The sequence below is a fragment of the Oxyura jamaicensis genome, chromosome 8 (genome assembly GCF_011077185.1).
Source record: "Oxyura jamaicensis isolate SHBP4307 breed ruddy duck chromosome 8, BPBGC_Ojam_1.0, whole genome shotgun sequence".
In the NCBI taxonomy this organism is placed as follows: Eukaryota; Metazoa; Chordata; class Aves; order Anseriformes; family Anatidae; genus Oxyura; species Oxyura jamaicensis.
The window spans coordinates 1,904,274-1,928,173 of NC_048900.1; the positions used below are offsets into that span (position 1 = coordinate 1,904,274).

Genomic DNA, 23,900 nt, shown 5'->3' on the forward strand with positions numbered 1-23,900 from the left:
TTCAGAAATTCTTGGAAGTGTAGCAAATGGAGACAAGATCAAATAACAAAACCTGAGATCTGGGGATGTCAAGAGCAGTGAAAAATAGCATTGCAGTGTAAACCAGAACTCTTTATTATCGTGCTGTAACGTTTTTAATTTAAACAGGACAGCCATTTTTAGACAACATCCATAGTGTAGCTTCAGGGAAGGCCCATCCTTACAGTTTCAGACCCAGACTGGTGCATGCGCCACAACGCAGGAGCAAGTTGAGGCATAGGTCTGACGGCAAGACAAATGGGAGGTGGTGGGGTGGAGAAGGGGCAACAGCCTCTGTAGGAACTCACAAACACAAATATGATTTCTGGAGTCACATGCACAACTGTACCAGCCCAGTTATGGGGGAGAAAAGCTCTGTATCCTGGAATGGGCAGCTATGACTTCAGTGGAATGCAGGCACGACTGATACGATTCGGTGAAATGGGATCTCATTGAAAAATACTTGGTGCTGTCTGTAAAAGGTGGAAGTGTTGTTGGCCAATGGTGCAAAACGCTCTGGGGGGTGGGCAGCTGGTTACCTTCCACTTTGATTAAGGACATCTGCACTTCGGTGTGCACCGTTTCCAAATTTTGTTGCCACCTTGTTTTGTACACAAGACCATATATGTGCCATCAATGATGCTACTTTTAAGCCGTTAAATGATGGTATTCATCCTTCTCATTCTCACAACCAGTAGAAGTCACATTTCCTGTAAACTCCACCGTGCATTTTTGCATTATGCTAAACTCTTCCTGAAAGCTGAAATTGGTGGAGCACTCTGATACTCGTAGTATTAGTTGCTCTGAGTAGAAGGTAGCATTGCTTAACCACTGGCTTGTTTTGACAGTTCTTGATGGATTGATTCAAGTACTCATGTCAAGACTTTGTTATGTAAATGTCTTTTCAGCTCTGCAGGAAGTATTTAGGCGATGGCTGGATTTCATGTTTTTTACTTGGCTTGGAGAAGGCATGTGTATGGAAGACAAATATCTTCTTGATCATACAAAAAGATCTTATGTTTCTATGTTTATAAATGACCAGAGAAGGAAATGGAGACATCTATATGGTGATGGCATTAGACAAGAGCTAGCCAAAAATGTTTAATAAAAATACATGTAAGAAATATTTTACTTGAATTTACTGCTTAAAGATCTCTATCTTTGGAGCCATGCTGGCCTTCCCCCTCCTAAACAAAACAAAACAAAAACAACAAAATACCTACTACCTGTCATACTATCCCCATTCATAGCCTCCAAGATTTCCTAAGCATTTTCATACCTGATTAACTACTGACCTCTTAAAATCCTCTGCTCCTTTCTGCTACCTATTTTGCAGCTCCAGCAAAACCTGATTTTTCCTTTCCTGCTGAGAAGTCTTGAGAGCTGGCTAAGTGTTAGTTCTTAGAAACTGAATGGAGCCCTACCTTGCCTCAACAGGCGTTTAGCCACGTCCACCCTTTTCTTCATGACTTTGCTGTTGGTGCAGTTGTAGCCAGGAATGGTCTGTTTTAAATTCCTTTAGCCAGACAGCACCTATGCCATATGAAAGGGAATGCTGCCTCACTGGGTTAAACAACCCAGCTACTCCGTAAAATATCCTTCTTTTCAGTTACAGGAAATTGAGTGAATTGTAATTTGTTGTACTATGTTTAGTGGCTGTTATAATACATCCTTTCTGTACCTAAAAATATTTCTGTTGAATATGATTTCAAGAGAGGCCTCTGCAGTAAGAAATATTCAGTCCATTGAAGTCAGTGACACACATCTGGTTGAATTCATTAAGACCAAGATTCAACCACCCGTTTGCAAATCAGCTTAAAGAAAAAAAAAAAGGCTGTAAAATCATTTACAGGTTACTCTCCCATATGTTGCTAAAGCCTTATGCTACTTAGGCCAGCTATGACTGGCTGCCATGTGCTTCACAGCCAAAAGTGCTGATGGACTTTTTCATGGGTGATGGTCAATACCTCTCTCGTGTTGTTTATGTCTGTGTTGAAAAGGACGGAATAGTATTGGACTAAGACCTCAGTCTACAGGGAAATGACTTGCTGCCTCATACCCTGAGTAGGAGGCCTGCCGGACAGTGAAGTAGATATACTTCACTCTATTTATGGGTTACTCTGAGGTCTGAGTTACTTATGGAGGAACTAATGTTCCTTGGAAATGTCAGTCAACTTTTCATTTTAATAATATGCCTGGTTGAATTCAAAACTGGCATTTTATATTGACACTGTGCATGAACTGACATGTCATTATACACATGCTAACCTAGATTTATAAAATAATAAAATCATTGTGGTTTAAATTCCCACAAAATATTGATGGAAAAAGTGTTATACTCTTATGGGAGTAGCTTACTTGCTAATGCTTGCCATTTTTTACTGACCTTATTGTGAATGCAACCTTGCTGCAGGCTCCTGCAAATTGGAGCTCTGCTACAGTATTTCTGTTCAGTTAATACCTGCAGAACCACATACTTACTGTAAGAGCACTCTTTTCCTCCCTTGTTTCTGGAATACATTAGCCTAATAACCAAAATGACAGTCTAGAATCTTACATCTTTATTTATTAATGCATTTCTGGGTTCTGTTCTGTGATAAGAGGAATGGTGACTTCATTCAGCATATGACATTGACAATTTCCTTCCATTTTGGTATTTATCTACCTGTAGAAAAAAGAGCTTGAATCAAAAAGAGAGTTTTCTTTTATTTGCTGTGTTTAAAATACAGCTATGTTAAGGGAACGTGAAGGTTGCAGAGGCATAATTTAAATAGGAGGAGATTCCAGGATTAATGTTATCAGTGCCACATGATTTAGGACTTTATTTTTCATGATACCACCTTTTATTTATTTATTTTTTTACAGTTTTTATACTACTTCAGTTATACAACACCGAAATGCTAGTAATGTTATTTCAGTTTAAAATGTTGTTCAAGTATGGGAAAGGGTAGATATCCTTGGGGAAACTAAAGACAGTCTCATTTTGTATCTACTAAGCCAGAGAGGGTGAAATGATTGAAGGAGGACAACAAGGATGTATTCATTTGGAAAAAAAAATATGTATTTTTTTCTCCCCTGTTGTTTATGGTGTTACTTATCTCTGAAAGGTAGGAACCTAAAAGTAGGAAGGAGATCACTTCATAACAGATCATCCATTGTAAAGTAATTAGAAATTGAAGAATTTCAACAGCTGTATGGCACTATTGTCCTACATGGGAAGAAAGAAACCAAGTGATAGACCTTTACTTGAGCTCTTTTAGCGTGAGTTGTTCTTCAAATATTTGTTCGACAATGGTATTTCATGATCTTAGGCTGAGGATGTCTCTGAGCTGAATTATGATTTTATTGATGCGTTAACATTTTTAACGTCACTGAAACCGTTCACTCAACAACTCTTTCTAGGCCATATTTTTGGAAGAGGCTGGATGATCACAAACTCCACCAACCACTGAGTTTGTGCTGTTTCCTCTTCCTCTGTCACTTGAACAGTAGTATGGCTTACCCATCCTGGAGGTGGTTTGTGTTGGATACAGGCATGATGCTGGTGAGTTCTGTATATCTCTGTATATTCTAAAAAAGAGATAAATGGCTACGTCTGCAAAAATGACTTAATTTTCTCCTGCATTTCCAAACTTTGTGTTATTTCTTTGTAGGGAATGTCTATTTGTGGTTCAATACAGTGAAGTAGGATGGATGCTGGAAAAATGATCTAACAAATTCTTGTAAAGATAATATATTAAGCATTTAAATGGAAGCAACAATTTCAAAGAAATATGCCTCTGAAAGAGGTAATGTCAAGTTGCCCTGAAGTGATCATGTCAGATCAAGGCCTGTGAAGAAATACAGATGAGCCAATCAAAGTTGTCTTGGGCAGTAAGTGTCAGGGTCATTAAAGGCAACCTTCAGAAACAGTAATGAATTAATTTTCTAAGATAGTAGAGACAGAAAGTGAGAGAGGAACTGAAACTATGACACTTGTCTTTGAATTTAAAAAGGACACAGAAATTGAGGGAGAACAGTACTGAGGTGGTAAGGGAGGCACAGGGAGCTTGTAATGATCTTGTCGCTTGTGTTCCACGGTAATGTGCAGTTCTTCCCTTCCTGCAGAGATTTCTATTGAAATTACCTATATCTATTCTCTTCTAATAAACCGGCGTGTAATTAGTTGAACCTGAGTTGGTTTCTGAGATTTTATTTGGAAAGAAAAATAGAACTAGCTGTTATCAAGTAAAATGAATCTGATACTTGACTTCAGAAGAGACTGAATTAGAATAAAAGTCTTGTATCTTGAGGTTTTTGTGAGAAATAGAGAATGTTACATTTAACTCTGAAAAAAAACAGGAGAAAATAACTTGGTGTTTATGCTGGTGAATAGAAGTATTGCAGTTCATACAAAATGGGATGGTTTAGTTTCCTATTTGGAAGAACAGAAAAATATGGTGGGTTAGTGATATGTATGGAGTTCAGAAGCATTAGAATATATACACAGATTTGAAGGTAAAAGTCACTTTGGTTCAATAAGTCATTTATAAATAGCTTTGAAATAAAATAATGATATTTTAGAAGCAAATGTTATGCATTTTGAAGAGGTAACTTTTAAAATACTTCAATAATTTTCAAATGATTAATCGTTTTGGACTTGAAACCTAATAGATGTTTTTTTCCTTTTTAGAAATGTCACAGGAAGCCATATTATGAACAATAAAAGAAATAGAAAGACAGACTTTGTTCCTCTAATTCTTTCCAGAATTATGTACAATTTTACTAATGTTATTGTTCTCTACCCACCCACTCCTCTTTTTATAGATGGTTATGGATTAATGTGCTAAAATGGAAATTTAATTTAGGTCCAAGCCAACTATTTCCATGGAAATAACAGCATTGTTGATGTCCTTTGCTTTGGGAAATGTCCTAGATAATACAATCCATCAGTTTTTCATCTGGATAGACACAGGCCAGAAATAATGACGATCTTTGCAAATGAGTGCAGTATTAATAGGAACTTTTGTACTTGGATTTTCACGATTATAAGCAGCTGAGATTTATAGGGGTGTGTGTCTGTGTATACAGATACATTTTTCCTCGTATTTAGAAATTTTAATTGTCCTATTTCAGTTTTTCTTACAAGAGAGTAGATGTTCATCAAGCGTGAAAGTTTCTGTGGAAAGCTTTTAGTCTGCAAACTGTTTGACATCATTTTTAGGTTTAGCCATTTATCTAGTACCATTCAGAAAAGTAAGAAGTACTGTATAAGTGTGTATGATCTTGCGTGAGACTGCTGGCTTTCTTGAGATTATTCACAATCAAAATTCTAAACAAGCTTAAATACTTGAAGAGTTACTTCGCTGGAAGGATACTTGAAAGGTAAAGAAATACCATTCAAAAGGTTATTTTTTTCACTATATTTTCATAACACTGTGTGGACATACATAACTTTTTGCTGGTAGATGCATATTGATGGTTCTGGTGAAGCTAAGAAATCATAATGCATCTTGGCTAAAAGCATGTTAGCATTCAAAATGCCTGTTCCTCTTGGGTATTTCCAAATGGCAAAACCAACATAGAAAATGTAAACACACCATAATCTGGTATAAGCACTTGTATTTATCTATTGACAAAAATATTCAAAATTCTCATTGTGCTAGCATCGTTTTGCATCGTCTACACTAATGAGTGCCAAACTGTTGGACCAAAGACTGGTTAGCTTTTTTTTTTTTTTTTTTTTTTTTTTTTAAATAAACATGATAGGAGATAAGGCATTCCCTTAGATGTCAGTGGATATAAAACACTCTACAAAGCTTTTATAAATTGCAGTTTTTACTGATGAGGCACATGCACATTGCTGCTCAGTTTATTTACTCAAGAGACCAATTTATTTCACTACCTTGGCGCTAACTGTTTCCATTGTCATCCAGGTCTGCTCTGACCAAGCAACTGTGACAAGCTGTTTGTTGAACTGTAAAAGGGCATTGTCTGACTCTAAACAATGGCTTTATCTAATTATGAAACCCCATGCATCATTTTAGTCCTTTGTTGCTGGTTATACAAACATGGTTTTCATGTTATTAAAATAATTTAAGTCTGGATACACTGTCCTACAGTGAAAGACACTTCGCATTGTAACTTTATAAACTTGTAGCTCACATCTGAAGAGTACTGACTGCAATGTGCTGGCTGAGGTTTGTTCGGCAGTATGAATACGTGAGGAAGGACAAAAAGAGAGAATTGTTTTTAAAGGAAAATATAAGAGAGACGGAATAACTAGACAAAATTCATTGCTTATGCTTTAAATAATTCTTGTGTTATCAAAATAAACTCTTAAAAATAACATGTACAGGTGTGCTTATGGAAAGCAAAATTGGATCCTTGAGAAAGAAGTTAGCTTTCTGGCTTTGGAACTAGTAGCAAAAAAAAATGAATAGACCCACTTGAAAAACTCTCCATTGTCCCCATTGCTTTGTGTCAGAAGACAACTGAATGCAATCAAAGCTTTTTGTCTTCAGCTGTCAGTAAGTCAGCCTCTCTAAGAGGGCTTTATACAATAATCAGAGAAAGAATTCGGAGGTTTTGCTTTTCTGTGTTGCTAAGACTATTTTTTTTTTTTGATAAGAGAAAACTAGTCCAAAATTAACAAACATTTTTGATATCCTGGAGTATATATAAAGAAAAAGAGTTAAGGCTCTGTATGTAAAAGAATTGAAGCAGACTAATGTATTAGTGTTTTATTAACATATATGCAACATTTGTGAGTGAGGGCAAATCTCCTTTCCAGTAAGGACTTACACAAATGGTGCTGTTTGTAAACAAAATTTCCTTAATTTGTCTTTATCACCGAAAACTTTCCCTATTTTTTTTTCGAGGCATTACTTAATGATCTTGTATAATTGGTTTCACACGTTAAATCCCTATTGGTAGTTTCACTGTGATTTTCTTATGAAATATGAAGCTCTTTAAAATTTAATCATGAATTAATATTAATTTAATCAAGTATTTTAATATTAAGGCTATTAATATTTCGTCTTCTACATGGTTATGCAGGTTTTTGAAAGCCATTCCAGTGTTTTCTGACAAACTACTCTGTTATAGAAAGGCTATTTTGACATCTCTTTGCTCACGTGGTTCCTGCATGGTAGCTGGGCTGCCTGGGTCACTAGTTATTTTTATTCAGCCTCTAGAGTGAATGCAAATGAGATGCAGGACACGGAGAGGCCAAAGCAAGTTTACTGGGTCTGATAGAATCCGTATATCCTTGTGCCTGGCTAGAATATACTTGAAAGGAGCCCGGCACGATTTCGCAGGTTAATCTCTGTTTGCAGCAGGGTTTGACTCGTACCAAACCTGGCACGCTTCGGCACCTGCGGGCTGTCACTGACAAGGGGCTGCGAGGAGATGGACTGCCGCCGACCGGCTCTAAATGAGCCAGTTGCATGGAGCTGATAAAACCGGAGATTTACTGAAGTAGACAGGCCTGTGCTGAAACAAGCTCCTCTCCCCATTGAAACCCTGCCTGTCACTTCAATCAGTCACCTGCCCTGTCAGGAGCTGGCAGTGCCCAGCTGGGGATGGCGTGGGGCGGTGGCCGTCCCCTGCCCTCAGGGCCTGTGGTGCTGGGGCTTTCTGCGGGCCTGGCCGAGGAGGTGATGGGCGGTAGCATTAAAGCAAGGCCGTGTTGTGTGGGTGGTCTGTGCTGCCTCCTGTGTCGTGGTACAGCCTCACCATTAAGAGCTGCCAATATTGCAGAATTGCCACAGAGGACTCGTGTAAAGGCAGAGGCAGGGATTGATGTGTGGGTAGAGAGAAACTCGGTTTGGATAGGAGATCAGAAAGTGTAAATATAAAAATAGTTTTGCCTATACTATATGACATTGGAAAACTCTGTTTGGGATTGCTCATAGATACAATGCCACTTTAGACCCTGAGCTGATGGCAGAGCTGAAATTTGTTTTATTACAGCTAACGCTAGAGTTGAACCTCATTGAAGGTGGCGGGTATGACAGTTGATGAAGATAATGGCTACCTTGCCTTATGTTTAAATGTAAAAGACAATGACAATGTTTGGTGGAATCCCCAGGTGAAGCCCCAGCTTCCCACAGTACTGGCCAGCTGCTGGGCTGTGTAATGTCAGGTTTCATTTCTACACCAACACAGGAACTCGGAGTTAGACAGACCTGTGGCCGTGTTTGATAACTGAGAGAAAGGCCCCTGGACTGGGCTGCGAGGAGTCCCAGAGCCAGGCCGGGTGGCTCTTGTTGAGCATCCATCAAAAAGGTGTGCGAGAGGTAGAGAGTGGGCTTGGATCAACAAGCAAAGAGAAGAAATGGTCTCTGTCTGCATTCAGAAAGCAGGACAACATCTAAGCTAATTGTGGAAAAACTGCTGCAGCAAGGAAATACAGCCTTTAGGCTTTCTCTCAGCAGAAACAGCATGCAACAAGCCAGTACAGGACAGCTGCTCTAGATGAAATCAGAGCAGTGCTGGCTGAGTGCTGGTGTCAGTGGGTAATGTGCTTATGTTTTTATCCTTACTGAGTTCGGCTTTTCCATCTCTATTATTTTTCTTCCTATATGGAGCTGTTGCTCTAAATATGTATCAGAATGCTATAATAACATACCAAAGCAGCAATCAAGTAGTGAATTTTGATATAGCAAAGAGGATTCAGAGTAGGTTTTTTAAAATCAAATTTGGAAATTTCAGTTTCATGTTCTCTGTACTTTACATTTAAAAATCAAAATCTTTAGGGATACAATGAGAAATTGTGAAAATGTATGCAAAATAGCTTTGACCCTAGAAACTCGCAGCAGACAGATGTACTTTCCAGAGCCAAAAGTAGTCTATTGAATCATGCAAGTGACACAAAGTTAGCTAATGCATTAATTAAGTACGGTCGTCTTAAAAGTAGAATTCATGCTTCACTTTGGCAAGATGCCCATAAGAAAAAGACAGATCTGTCATGGTTTTGCAGACTGCTGTAATTAAGGTTTGAAATACTTCCTGGTCTAAAACAAGGACAGTTCAGACAGAGCTAACTGTTTAAACAACGTCCCTTATGAACTGACATTGCTCCTCCATTTCAGACTGACGTGCTTTACTATTTTTTATTCTTACGGGCTTCTGTGCAAAATGTACAGGAAAAACAGCAATTAGGAAATAGTCATCAACACTTTTTTTAATAGAAGCTCAGAGGCTAGAAAACAATTATATGGAGTAGCCAGAACATTCTGGGTGTAGGTAGTGCAGAAGGTAGGAAATTAAATTTTATACCTCAGAATAGTTAGAAAAAATGCTATCTGTCTAGAGGTTTTGTTCTTTTCTGTCTGTGAACATGTGGTTCTATTGATGTTAATTGGATCCAAACATCTTCAGTCTTTAAGGATTTAAAATTTATTTCCAAATCTTGTGTCTCGGCTCACATCCAAACCTGCAAGCTCTGGAGGAGAGATGTCTATCAGTGCTTCAGTCAGACTGTTTTAGGATTTTGATTAGTGAGTAAATATGAAGTGAAAGGTCAAGTTGATTGCACGTGCCTGTGACTAAAATAGGATAAGTGCATCATATGGGCATGTAGTCTCCCAGTATAATTTTGGATAATGTGTTATCTTTGTAGATCTAACTCATACAACCTATTTTCCATTTAGAAAGCTTAGTCTCATTTTAAGGACGTAAGGTATTCAGGGGCCCAAGATCATCAACCTTTTTGTAGTGCCCTATTATTCTATTTCTGGTGTAATCCAATACTCGTCTCAGAAAAGTCTGCCCTCTGGCACAGTCCTTCCACTGTCATAAGAGTTTAGTTTTCTGTGATCTCAGTGGTATTTAACAATAAGGTCTGAACTGCATGTTTAGTGGAAGCTGTGGGAACATGGCTGTCAAGTCCATTAATCATGGATTTATAAAAAAAAAAAAAAAAAGCCCGACTGTCAGCCAAGGATTAGCTGTGCACCCACTGCAAAACCTATTCAAACAACCCACCGATTAGGTCAGCTTGTCCTTCTGCCCTGAGATTTTTTTTTTTTTATTTTTTAACAGAAACTGGCAGTTGCAGCTATAATCCTTACAGTACTTGAGGTTGTGTATAGATATGCGATTGGAAGACCATAGGCTACTTCTAGTTCCCCAATGTCAGGCTGACACAATTGCATAAAATCAATACAAAATGGCATGTTCTGAGAAGCAGATGAATGCACGAGTTGTAATGGCTTCAGGAGAACTTCGATATCTGCTTAAAAGTGTGTTGCTGTAACTCGGCAATTCATTTTTGGCCTGACTTCATTTGGAAAGTAAATATTAACTGTATATATTTATCAAAAGATAAATGACAATTATTAACCTGTTTTCTAAATATGACACTGAAAAGATGAAGTTTTTGCAGTGATGACATCTTGACACTGATGTGTCTGAGGTGCGCACAAGGAAATATAACACGCTACAGAAATTTTGAGTGTTTTAGTTGGGCTGATGAAATCGAGCAGTGTCCCTTTTGGTGGTGGTGGGTGAATTATCTCTGTCTTTTGAGTGAAGTTATGCTGATGATTTGTGGTGGGTGAGTTCTGCTCTTTACCTGGGTAAAGATGGCACAAAAATGTCTGAGTGCTCTGCTGTGGAAAAACGTTTTATTTTCCTCTACTGCAGCTCTCTATCAATGTGGCTGTTCTGCATGGTTAACAACATAGCTCCAGAATCCTATTACTATGCAAAGTAATTTCAAATTATTTCACAACTAAATTGCTCAGACTCTGTTGGATTTCCTGACTTTCTGGAGTTATCTTGAATTTTCAGAACCATTTGGCCCTATTCTTTTTCATTTGCAGAATTTTGTATAGTATGGAAATCAGAGTTAATTGTTTCTCTAGCCACTATTGTCACCACTAGCCAAAACTGACGCTGTAAATCTGTGTCTTATTAGCAATTCTGCTCCGGAGCCGCACCCTCAGCGTGGTCCTGTGATGTGCCTCTGGCATCTTTGTCAGCCGTCTGACTCCAGGCTGCCCGGGAGCTCGGTGTGGAGGCAGAGCGAAGGTGGTGTGCCGTCACCCTGGTGTTACAGGCGGTAGCGTGCTCTTACTGCCTGGTGGCTATCTGGGCTTTCAGGGGCTTCTTAGGGTGCTTGCCTTGAACCATATGGCATTAATTGCTGGCCTGGCAGCTTCTGTCCCGTTCACCTGCTGCAAGGGTACCTGAAGCCAGCTCCAGCTAGCTCTGCGGGAATTTAATCTCACTGCCTTTGGGAACGGGTTCCTTGCTCCTGGCCCTGGCTTGGGAACCAGCTCTGGAGCGGGGTGTCAGGCTGGGATGTGGGAGGCATGCCCGAGGAGCAGCTCTCTGTGGCTTTTGGAGGCGCACCGAGAAGGGCTTTGGTTTGGTTTCATCCTCTTGGTATAAAGTGTTTTTAAGCTGTGCTCTTGGGTTCGTAGTTTGACACGTTAACATTTGTATTTAACATTTAATATACCTTTACTAAAAGGTTGAGGCAGAGTAGAAAAATGTAAAATGAGAATTGAAATTAAATGCCAAACTAAGGTTTTTAGAGCTTTAGGGTCTGCAAAACTTGGCATACCTAGAATATGGCTTTAAAATGTATAGCAGCCTTAATGAGTTCCTGATATATCTGTGTTTCTGAAGCTCTTGAGAAAGCAAATCATTTTTCATTTTTGTTAGATAATAAATAATAGGCCAAGCAGAGCAAATTCTGAAATTTGATATTTTTCAAAGAACCAGATATATAGTAAAATGATGACAATGGAACTTGTTTATTAAACTAATGTAGTGATTTTATCACTTCATTCTTGGTATCTTAGTACCTGATATTAGACTGGTATGGTTGCCATGGTGACTGAACACACTGTTCCTTTCATTTGACCTTAAGTTCAAGCCCTGCTGTTGCAGTAGAAATGCCAAGAACACCTCCACTTTTATTAAAAACAAAACTATCAAATACATGCAAAGAGAAAAATGGGCAAAAAGAAAGGACGATGTGACATTACACTGTGAAGCCAAAGAGGAGAAGAGCCTGTTTTCAATGAAATAAGTGACCAAGAAATAAACAGCTGTTAGAACATGATATCAAAATACATATCCTGTCCTTACACTTAATTGTATTCAGATTGATTTGCTACGTTACATTTGCTATTCAGTGTAGAAGTGGCTATGCTCTAACAACTCACCCTTATTCATTTGCTTTTAGAACTGATTGGACTTAGAAGAGCAGCGTTGACCTTCTCGGTTCCATGTACCGACCAGCTGCAAGGCAGAAAATGGTTGAGGTCAGAGAAGATTCAAACTAGGGTCCAGACGGAGGTGAACTCCTGTTGGCTGGTGTCTGGGGCTCCTGTGTTGTCACCATCCCCACTGGTCACCCCACATGACTTTGGGGTCAGTGACTTTTGAGGCTCTGATCCACATCCAAACGGAGGCAGCTGGGTTGTGGATGGAGCCCTGAAAATAGGGAAATTCTGGATATTGCTGTGGGAGATAAGAGAGCACCAGGAGTCACGGTGAGCTCTAGCTGTGTTGTCTTCTGGCACCCTCCTGAATTCTGAAATAAACCTGTATCCTGGTCCTGGCACGCTGTAGCCATAACTTCAGGTAAAATTAATGGAGATGAACCCTTCACAAAATACTTTCTGTCACTAAAGATTGAGTGTGGAACTTTATCTGTGTAGGAAATTCAGTAAACGAGCAAAACACTCATACACAAGTATATAAATACTAGCACACCTGCTTTATTTTCAGGTTTTGAGGTGGTTTTGTTCTGACCCTAACTTAAGGTTAGTAAGAAAACTTGTTTATTAAAATTGGGTCAGATTCTTTCTTTCCTAAGACCAGATCACCAGTGACACAGCTGGCTGTCATTTCTTGTTTCCTACAGTTTGCACTAGCTAGAAAAGGTGTAAAAGCAGAGTTTTTTAGTACTTGCACAATATTTGAATGAGAGAAAATTAATGGAAAAAGACAAGAGTTAAGGATATGTGGGTATAAAGTAAAGAATGATGAAAAATTGCTATTGGTAACCAGTGTAAAAGGGAATGAGATAAAGGTTTATGAGTACAGAGGAAACAAGAAAATGATTAAAAAAAAAAAAAAAAAGTTTGCTACTTAATGGGAAAGCAAACAAGGTTTGGCAAAGAAAATAATGAAATGCTTAAGAGCTACTGTGCATCCTTTCCAACTATAAAGGAATAATATTTACAGGCTGCTTAATGCAATAAATCAACGAGGAGAGATGAGAAGGTAGGAAGAACCATCTCAGAGCATACTCTGAAAATGTGAGTGTTAGATTGGTGGAGTTTGAAAACATACGCCTTGCTGAAGGAAGCAGCAATGCTGCTGCAATCTTTGGAGAGATTATGGAGAAAAAATAAGGTTGTGATGTAGTGGAAAGGGGAAACTGTACATGCTTTTCTGCCTTTGCCTGCGTGTACTGTGCTGCTTCTAGTTTTTGCATTTTTTTTTTTTTTTTTTCCAACTTCAAGGAGGAGGTCCTTGGAGCAGAAACACTTCATAAAACCTCAGTGATCTGGTCTAGGCTTGCAACATCCAAGAAACAACTAAAATAACCATCTTACAACCTCTCACAGTTTCTCATCTATGATAATGTCTTTTAAGGAAAAAAAGGAGTTCAAGACTCAAATCGATTGTCTGGCAGGTCTGTGGTAATGCAGAAATGCAATCTAGATGAACTTTCGATCATAAATGATTTGGTGGTTCAGTTTTTCATACTGCTGTGGATTGCAAGTACGGATCCTATGTTTCTTTGCTGTTTTTGAGACTTGCAGATATGTTGGAGTATAATCAAAAGGTAAGAGTTACTAATTTACTGTTGCATTTCCTTTAAAACAAAATGACGGAGAATTTTGAATTCATGGAGAATTGTCACTGCCTTCAAAGTGTGAAATGTGGTTACAAATTAGTTTGCAAATATCATTCTAACATCCGTAGTTTTCAGTTGAAGCAAATGTGAATAAAGTATAAATAAGCTGATTGTCAGTGTTCCTCTCAACAGAAGCGATGCCATGTGAATTCTGATCTCATGGGAAAATAGATTAAAAACACAACACAAGAAGCACAAGCACGTCAAAGTACTGTTCTGATGGTAGATCAGCTTGATTTGCTTTGCAATGCAGTGGATTCTTTGGCAAAGCTAAAATATCCCGGTGAAGATCTTTGTCCATCAGTGTTATAGCTATGACACAAACTTAAGACGCGCGGAAAAGACTCCACAACCATAGGGTTGTAAAGTAGGTATACTTGATTGCGGTGCATCGGGTGCACTGGGAATAGCTTCCCTCAAAAAAGTGTGCACCTGCCCAGTTGTCTCTCACAGTTTTATACATGAATACTGTTACATATTACATGAGCTCTAATACTTATTCGTTATTTCCCCCGAAAAGGCGGACCTCTTCCAAGTACTCATTTCCATACTCCCTGCCCTTAGCTCCTCCTGGCTGCGCCTGCACAATGTAGCCTGGTGGTCGTGGGCAGGGGTCTTTTAGGATGAAGGCAACAAGGAAGAGGAGGTTAAACCTTTTACCTTTATGGACTTTGACCTTCTGTTGGACAGTATTCAGAAGTTTTTTGCTTATCTTTGCCTTGTTTCCTGCCAACAAGTTGTTCATCATTCCCTAACGAGTTGTTCGTCCTTCCCTCATCTGTTGGCCTTGAGCGATATCGTCCGTTTTACATCTGCTTCTCATAAGGTTCTCATCTACCTCCCCAATAATTAGGACATTTTACCATATACGTAGCTAAATATTAATTTGGATAAGATTTATCATCTTCCCCATCTCACTTACATGTTATTTTACAGCAACAAACAAAAGAATATGATTAGAATACCAGTGTGAAACCAAAATGCTTTACTCAGGCTTGGATGCTCCTGATATATATATATATATATACACATATTAATAGCCAACTCATCCCTTTCTAAAAGTGAGCCACAGATCTCATCTGATGACCTAGACTTGTTTAACCCTTTCCAAAATAGGATCAACGCCCACTATCACATGCAGCTTCCTTGCTGCGTAGCTTTGGGGTTGTGGGATTTGCAGGTCAAGGTCCTTGGGCACATGGCACGTAGACAAGCATGGGGATCCACTCTTTTTCCTCAAATAATGTATGCTGGTATTAAAAAAAAAATCAAAACAGATCTTCCCCTTCTCCAACCCTTTCATGTTGTTTTACAGCTGAAGAGTCAGGCACAACCCTGCTGTTCTTTCAGAAGAGTTATTTATGCACTTTGCTTCAGTGTAGTACATACGTGACCCTGCAGGTCTCCAAGCTGCCAAAACCAAAAGCTTCAACGTTTTTGTCTGCCCATCACACCATGGGTTTAAGTGTGAAAGATCTTCCCTAAAAATGCATGGGGCACTATTCCTTTCAGAATAATGTAGCAGAGGCTGTACGTGTCCCTGTCCCACTTATTACCCTCCACATTTAAGTACCATTTTGCAAGGTGTATAATGGCTATATGTGTTCCTTTGAAGAAACATTCTCTGTTGGGAACTCAAGATAATACTCTTTCCTAAGCCGGAAACTATAACCTGATGGTGTTGGCTGACGAAAGAGATATCTTAATTATCTATTTCAAAGTTATAATTGACCCTGAACAAAAAGTTAAGCTGTTTAATAATATTGTTTGTATTCTTAGTTAAGCTTTTGAACTTGATTAAGATGTATAATATAGAATGCGTATCTTTCCTCTTGGTGATTTCTTGTCCATTGGTAGGTGTTTTTTTCCCTGCTTCTCATTTTATCTTAATACTAGATTTCTGCAGTAATTAGCTATTTTGATTCTGTCACTCTTGTCCAAAGCATCTTTAGAGTTGGAATGGCAAGAATTTAATTGAAGCAGCTATTAAAAAGGGAGAAAAGAATTCCTCAGAAATGCTAGCTAAATGACAGTTTTCTCAAAAAAAAAAAAAATAGCAAATGAAAATTGATAGTAAATTTCATTTTCATTCTTATCTTTTAACTGTTAATTGCACAGTTCAGTTAGAATCTTCTTGCACTAGTAATATGTTACTTTTCCCCATACATGTATGCAAATGCTTAAGACAGTTATACTTCATATTTATTCTGCAGATTAGATTTCTGATTTTTATTTAATGCAACGAGAGTTTAACCATCACCATTATTAATAGCATAGTACATGGCTACTAGGACTAATGCATCATTAAAAAGCATCCAAAGAATGAAATTAAGAACTCAGAATATTTAAATCTGCTTTTAGAGGAAAAGTTGTCTTGGTTCTAAGTTCGTTTTTTATTGTTATTCTTTATTGTCATTTGTAATATCAGTATTCTGGGCAGAAAGAATCTCAGAAGCTTCACACTTAATGTAGTTTCATGTAGATTCAACTATTTTATTTTTGCTTAAGTTGTTCCCCTACGTGATACTTGCAAAGGTGACACAGCAGCCTGTGACATTCAATAATAGTACTCCCTTCTAAGCAGTATATGCAAGAAAATTAGAATATTCTAGAAACATAAAAAAGCATATTTATCAAGATATATTTCATATTATCCATGTATCCATGTTAAAGGTAATCCAGGTAATAGCATGTTATGCTTAGGTAAGTTCTACGTGCCTACTTAGGAATGTAGAGTTTGGACTTCTTTCTCTTGAGCTTGACTCTTTCGAGGTCTGTTTAACAAGAGCATATCTAATTGAGTTCTTCATTACTTCACTGTGAAAACAGGGAAAAAAAAAATATTTCAACCCAACTTTAACTCTAGTTCATGTATGAGCCTAATGAAAAATAAATTAAGTCTTGGAACTGAGAGTACAAATAAATTCTGGAGTGAGCAGCAAATGTTTTGTAGTATGTCAGTGTTCAACAGATCTCTAATATTAATGGTGAAAATTCAATTATTCATTAAAATGACTCTTCACAGCTCTTAATTATTTTCTATGGGCGCAGTGTTTGCCAGGGTGGAGCCCAGTCCCCCCAGGCCACGTGCACTGGAGCCAATCCTTGGCCCCTCTGGTAGCTCCTTGGGGCAGCGTATGAGTTGTTGGGAGGCGTTAGGCAGGAGTACCAGAAACACGTTGGTTCTTCCAGTTCCTTCTCATTTAGTTATCTGATCACTCAGTGGGCTGACAGCTTATCAGGTGGGGGACTTGAATCAAATAATTCCTCAGCAGTTGTGAGTATTTTTCATGTGCCCTCTGGGCACGGGTCAGGCCTGCTCTGCCCAGCTCCCAGCCCCAGCTGCAGGAAGCAGTGTGCCCACGGAGCCTTCTGAAAGGGGGGAAAGTGGGGATTTAATTGGGGAGGGTGATCCCTGCTACAGCTCTTGATCATCAGCAGCCATTGTGCGACTGTCCTAAAAATAACGAGTAATAGGATGGTGCTGTTAGTGATGGCACCTCGGCTGGTGGGTAGCATATTGGACAGGAGTTTCTCTCTGAACACCATTGTTCATCTTTCCATTGAAATGTGCTTTATTAAGGAATATATTGCAATTTGCTTTCAGCATTGAAGATCCTCTTAAATTCTAGAGGAGCCACTATAAGTTGTGCTGGGAACTTTAGTATAGCTGTTAAAGTCGGTGGCAGCTGTCAGCCTCACAGTTTGGGAACTTTTTTGATGGCGAACAAACCTTGAAAGCGTTCTGCGTGCACAGCTCAAAATATTAACTCTGCTCCTAGGAAAGTGTAGACGAGGACGGTGAAGTTGCCAGCTGTCATTTTATTTCAGTGTGCGTTTATTTATTTATTTATTAAGTTACCCTGTTGTCATCATGCAAGTGTAGCGGTGGGTGGAATGGTGGCTTGTTTTTAGCTGCTGATTGGTGTCAGGGCTGCATCTGGAGTTTTAAAATAGTCTTCCTGGTGCTGACGGAAAGATTTTACCCATCACAACCATCTGACATCCTTTTAAACATGGCTTGTATTTGCTGTCATGTCACATCTGTGAGAACAAATCCTAGGTTATTGTATCGCAATTAGGCAGGTGTATTGTGGCCATGAGATAATACTCATGGCAGATCTCAAGAAGGTAATGTGGAATTTTGCTCTTAAGACTAATAAAAACCAATGCCTCCATTATTACCATTTGCATTTTCTGTGTCTCAAGCCTCAGGATGAGAATTCTATAATAAAAATTGGCTGTTAGATGTTTGGGGAAATGAAATGAAAGCTAAAATAACAAGAATATAATGGTAGAGAAGTTTAAAAGCCTTCCTTAAGGAAATGAGGCTGGGATGACTGCATCGTTAGTGTGTCTTAATAACCTCTGATGTGGCTGGCCAATTTAGCCAAATTTGACAGGTGGAGAGAGAGCTCAAAGGTGTTGAGTTTCTAGAAGTTTTGTAAGAATTAGAGTCTGGAGGAAAGAGAAAGATACATTTGTACCCTCGCTGTGGGAAGAGCTGCAGGGTGAGCTCCGTTAATGATTAGACCTTGGAGAACTGGCAGAGAGGAGCTCTGCCGAGACCGGAGCTGAGACATTTTACCTGACCTTGCTGTCTTATCCATCATCTCTAGGGAATGTCCCAGTCCAACACAAGGAGGAGCAGAGAAGCAAGTTGCATGGGGAATACTTTCGTGTGAGGACAGAGTTGCCCAGCAAGGGGATGCTATGAGCTAATCCCCAGATCAGGAACATGATATTGAAGTTTTTAATGTTTTGCCCGATCTGTTACCTATAGCATAAGTTTTGGAACAATTTTTACTTGTGAGCATGATGATTCTCCTGGCTCATCTCCAGTGGATCACGTTGGGCTGGGTTGAGAGAATTCCCCTGTGACGGAAGGCTGTTTTGTAGGAATCACTGCACTGTAGTTCACAGCGCTCTCTGTAGTGTTGCTGAAGGTCCTGGGGTGTGGGGGCTGCATTGCCCACCCGCTCCATCCCCCAGGGTTGGATTCAACTGTAGGGGCTGGCTGGGAAAATTTCACCTTCCACTGCTGTATGAAAGCCTATCAGGTAGTTTATTATTCTTAATTTTCCTCTCTTGCTTGCTTTTATTAAAATACGAATTGTGAAATGACTGCCACAGAGTATTTCATAAGTCTTGGCTCCGTAATGGATCCCCAAATAATTCCGATATACATCCTCTTGGGTTTGGCAACTATAAAACAACTGCTATAGCTTTCATTGTGGCAGCTTTTCTGCAGAATCTGTTCCATAAAATGGCATGTTAAAGGTCTTCAAATATTTCCTTATTGTTGCAGGCTTGCAAGGCACCACCCTGAATTTTTTATTATACTTTTGCTCTTTCTTACTCTCCTTAAAGAGTGTATTTTTTATTAGGTCTTGTTCCTCAAGGACAGATCCACTGTACAAGGCTTGTTACACTCTTAATGGGCTTTCCTGTCACTTAGTCTTGTATACGGGCCATGGAACTTCAGGAATCTCTGAGACTTAATGTTATTTAAAAAGTGCCTCCTGCTTCTTCTCTAATTAATTGCAATCAGAAAGGCTAGTTGGTGGACACATGGTGTCGCAGCTTCTGTGAAATACTGCCTGATGGCTATAAACATTGCCATATGTTCTCTGTGAAATATTGCCATAATCACTGGCAACAGGAGCAGCTGATAGGAGATGAAGGATTAGTTCTTCTTTTTCTGCTTTACTTTCAAAATTTGTGAAATATTTCCTGATCACCTTAGTGGCTTTTTAGTTGCTGCAGATATAGTGGGTTTATTTTCTTTTAAAGTATTATTGAAATAACTTTTTGGCTTTTATCTTTTATGTTATGGCTGCCAGCAGTTGCTTTACATACCATGACCATTTGCTAAAGCCACTAGTTAATCAAAGTAAGCAGCTAGTTTAAAAGGAGTTTTTTTTTTTTTTTTTTTTTTTTTTTAAATAAATTAAACAGATTATAGTTCAGAAATTAAGAAGAATTCTCAAACTTCACATTCAATGAGCTATACTTTTTATCTAATTAGGAATTTTCTGTTCTTCATTGTGTAATGTAGGTAGAAGGATAATTTGGGGGCCGAACTGTTAACCGGTGCTTTTGATTGTGAAGAAGTGGAATCTTCAAAGCTGTGATCTTAACTAACACTTTTTAACACTTTTTTTTTTTTTTTTTTTTTTTTTTTTGCCTTTCAAAAGAGGTGGCTACTGCAGTTTGTGGCAACATCTAACAGCATTAGGAAATAATGCTGTTTCCTGTGCTCATACAACTTCTATAGCAGTAGCCTAGTAAGAAATAATATCTTTCCGTAAAACAGTGTATTTCAGATTGTTCATCAGTGTTTCCAAAAAGCTTTCCTTTGTATGTTTTGCCTCTGACATTAAGTTTTTAACACTTTGGCCTCCATTATAAGGAGGCCATTCATTAGAAGCAGCAATCCTCCAATTACTACAACACAGCTAGAAGCCTCAAAAGACTGCTTCCACAATAAGTGTGATTCAATAAGAGAAAGGCAGTGCATTAAGCATGTAAAGTGTTTTTGTGTCTCTGGTTAGAAGCATAGGGCTCTCATGGAGGTAAGCAAACAGAATTGATTCTGCTCCTTTTATTAGAATTGGTTTCTTTTAAGCACTGCTTTTCTGTCTCAAATTACTAATTCTAATAGGGTATTCACTAGCTCCGAGAAAAATTTTGTTTTATTAAAGCAACAAATGGTTTTACGTGCCCCTCTATACTTTGGGAGTTGTGGGCTATTGAAGCAAGTTCTGTCTTACATGCACAGCTCAGGCTATTAAACTGTACACAGGTGATTGATCTCTTTAATAAAACCCCGTTCTTTAGTAAGGAAAGAGTGATAAAGATAAACAAATGTACTTGTTTGTCCAGTGCTTTGGAGATTACAGTAACATGAGGACATCCAGAATGCCATTTTAATGAATAAGGTAGATGAAACGCATCAATTTGGACTTCATTTTAAGCGTGTCTAGAAACCAATATGCTTTAAGTTAATTTGATCCATGCTTTTCATTCGTTTGTGACGCCATGTGCATTTTAACAGAAAACGTTTCATACTTTACCAAAGACAAGACCTGGCAGGCAGAAGACTGGCACTTTCTGCATGGATATTGAGCGACAACTTTGTAAGCCCACTCTCCTGCAGCTCGCTGCAGCTCTGATCCTGCCGTGTGTCGATGGACATGTGTCACGAGCATGCCTGAGGGGGGCTGACTGCGGATCTGGGTGTGGGGAGGGATAGCTAGAGAGCTGCCCCGGAAATGTAGGGCTATACAGATCACTGCGGTCCTAACACCAAAAATTGTCTGCTGCGCATGTACTGGGTTTGATTGTTCATTTGTACTGATGTTTTTCAGGAATAACTCTGCTGATGCCAACAGTTACAATGATTTTTTTTTTTTTTTTTTTAAGACACGTGTGAGAGGAGAATCAAGCCTTCATTTCTTTTGCTATTCACTAAAAAGCATTCTTCCCATGGCAACCCCTGTTTCCATGGTACATGCTGTATTGCCCTTCAGAGAAGCTTTATTAAGAGACATACACACACATGCTGTCATGTGAATGTGGTCGCATTTTATAGTACTCTAAAGGAAAACTACAGTAAATTGTCTTTTTTTTTTTTTTTTTTTTTTTCTTCCAAGTTGTAGTGCTTTTTTCATTATACAATGTGATGAAGGATTATTGCTGCCACTGCTTGGTAGTGTCATGGGAATGTAATAAAACATGGTTCTCTCTACTATTGTTAGAAGGATATTCTTCAAACTGCTGTATTTACCAGTACATTAAGATCATTGTTTTCTAAACTCTTGTGAAAGTTGGCATAGAAAGTAATCAACACCCTTTTATTACTTTACAAATAAATATATAGTAAAGATTTTTACTATTTGGTTCAGTGTGGAAAATAGTAGAGATATTAGCAAATTCATACGCTAATCTTCCTTTTAAAAAGAAGAAGTGAACCCACACAAAATTTGTGGCTTTTTCTCCATAATGGTACCTCTTAGAAGCTACATGGAAAGAATGTTTAAAATTAGCTAAATTTACAAAAGCAAGACATTGTACCCTCATTTTTGACTACAAAGTTGGAGCTGTAAAGCTCTATTAAAAGTTGAGTCACTGACTTTACCTTTAGCAGGTTTTTTATAATCACCCTTTTCTACCCACTGCCATTTTGAGCTGTAATGGTATAAATACATAAAATACAGTCTCCAGATACGCGAAGGCATCATTCAAGTATGTGTTGAGATGACATAAGCAGCAATGTTCAAAACTTCTGATTTTTGGAGAGCTGCTTCTGGTACAGTACTTAGCTGTGACTGTAACCTCTAACAATGCTATGTGGCTCTTTTTTTTTCTTTTTTTTTTTTCTTTTTTTTTTTTTTTTCTTGAATCTCTTTATTTAGTGTCTGCTTTTCAAATATTCTCTTCCAGACCTTAATTAGAAGATCTGTCCAAAGTGGAGTAAATCTAAAATATACCCAAACAAGATTGCTGCCTCATAGAAAAGGCTCTTAATTTAAAAAATGCCATGATAAAGTTCTTGCAAGAGTATTAGAGCTAATTCTTCTCTGAGCAGAAGGAAAGAAATCTTGCCTGTCATCTGAGCTTGCAAAGTGGGATCGTCCTTTCCAGACAGCTTCTGTGCTGTTTCTTTCTTTCATTTGGTCACAAAAATCATAATTATTGAAGTAATATTTGAGGTCATATGGAAAAAATTACACCGAACAGTTTGGAGAGTCGTAAGGATTCACCACATGAAAGAAGAAATGTAGCTAATAGCTGTGACTACTGGTGAGGCTGGAAAAGTTCAAGTAAGGTGACGAAATGTTAGGAACTTATTTTGAGCACTTACATGTAATCTTCAAAGCTTGGTTTATTAGTCAGTAGACTGAAAGCTTGTATACAAATTAGAGGCTTTTATTTTTCTTTCAGATGTGATTGCTTTCCTTTCATTGGGAACAGAGCCCCTTAGCAGGGGCTTCATAAACAGCTCTTGGTAAGATTTATGGTTTAGTTTCAGATTAACTTTTTTATTTTAATTTTCTTTTCTTTTCTTTTTTTTTTTTTTTTTAATACAATGGAAAGTGTCATTTTAATAAACAATTCATTCTGTTTACCAAACAGCCCTGGACTGATGTTTGTGGAAGTGCTGGGAAAATAAGGAAGGAATAAAATAAGAATTTTACTTTGAAATCACTGAATACACCCATAGCTGCACTCTCTACTGTAAGATTCTGCAGTGGTGTGGCACCCAAATGAGCCATGGAAGTCAGTGATAATGCCCTTAGCCATAAAACCATGCTTAATTCTATTTTTCCTTTTGTGAAGTCTAGGTTGACTGTCCTGAATGATCAAACGTGAGTAGATCTTACCAACAGTCCTCACTGCTGGTAAGTCAGGTGTGTACCAAGCAGTGTTACTACCTGGCTCCTCAGAAGGAGAAAAAATATTATTTGTCAGCAGGAAAGTTGCCTGCTGTGTGCCACCTTGGGATGCATTGCCATGTTAGTGCTGGTAACTGCAAGGCAGGAGTAGGGCAGCTCTTGAGGGACTGGGGCAGGAGGCAAAGAACTATCAACCAGCAGCCCACCTGGGGGGCTGGGGTACCTCATTGTTCTTCAAGACTGTGCTGCAACAGAGCAGAACATTTTGGATAGTTTAGCAAAAGTTCAAAGTATCATTATGGCTGTTCCTCCAGGGCTGCGCAGCTTGGCAAGCCAGGCCTCCTGCCTGAGGATGCAATGCCTTGAGGCAGAGTGGCTGTCCTACTCAGGAGCCACAGCGAAGCCATTGCAAGCTCAGTGCTTTCTGTGGCCTCCTCTGTGTATGTGGAAAGGCAAGGAGCCTGAAATGGTCTTACCTGCCTCTGAAACCCAGATAACCATTTGGTGGTGGGCATACGGGCCCTGTTGTAGGGCCTGGGCGGGCCTATGCTTAGGCTAAGGGCCTGGAGGTGCTGACAGGATTCACACAGACACTAGTGCTTGCTTCTGACTAAAAT

General features: G+C 38.8%; 1 protein-coding gene across 9 annotated transcripts in view; it reads left to right on the plus strand.

Annotated features, from left to right (window-relative positions):
* The window catches only part of LOC118170933, a 183,764-nt gene that overhangs the window by 32,977 nt on the left and 126,887 nt on the right, over positions 1 to 23,900 (plus strand). The window lies entirely within an intron of this gene.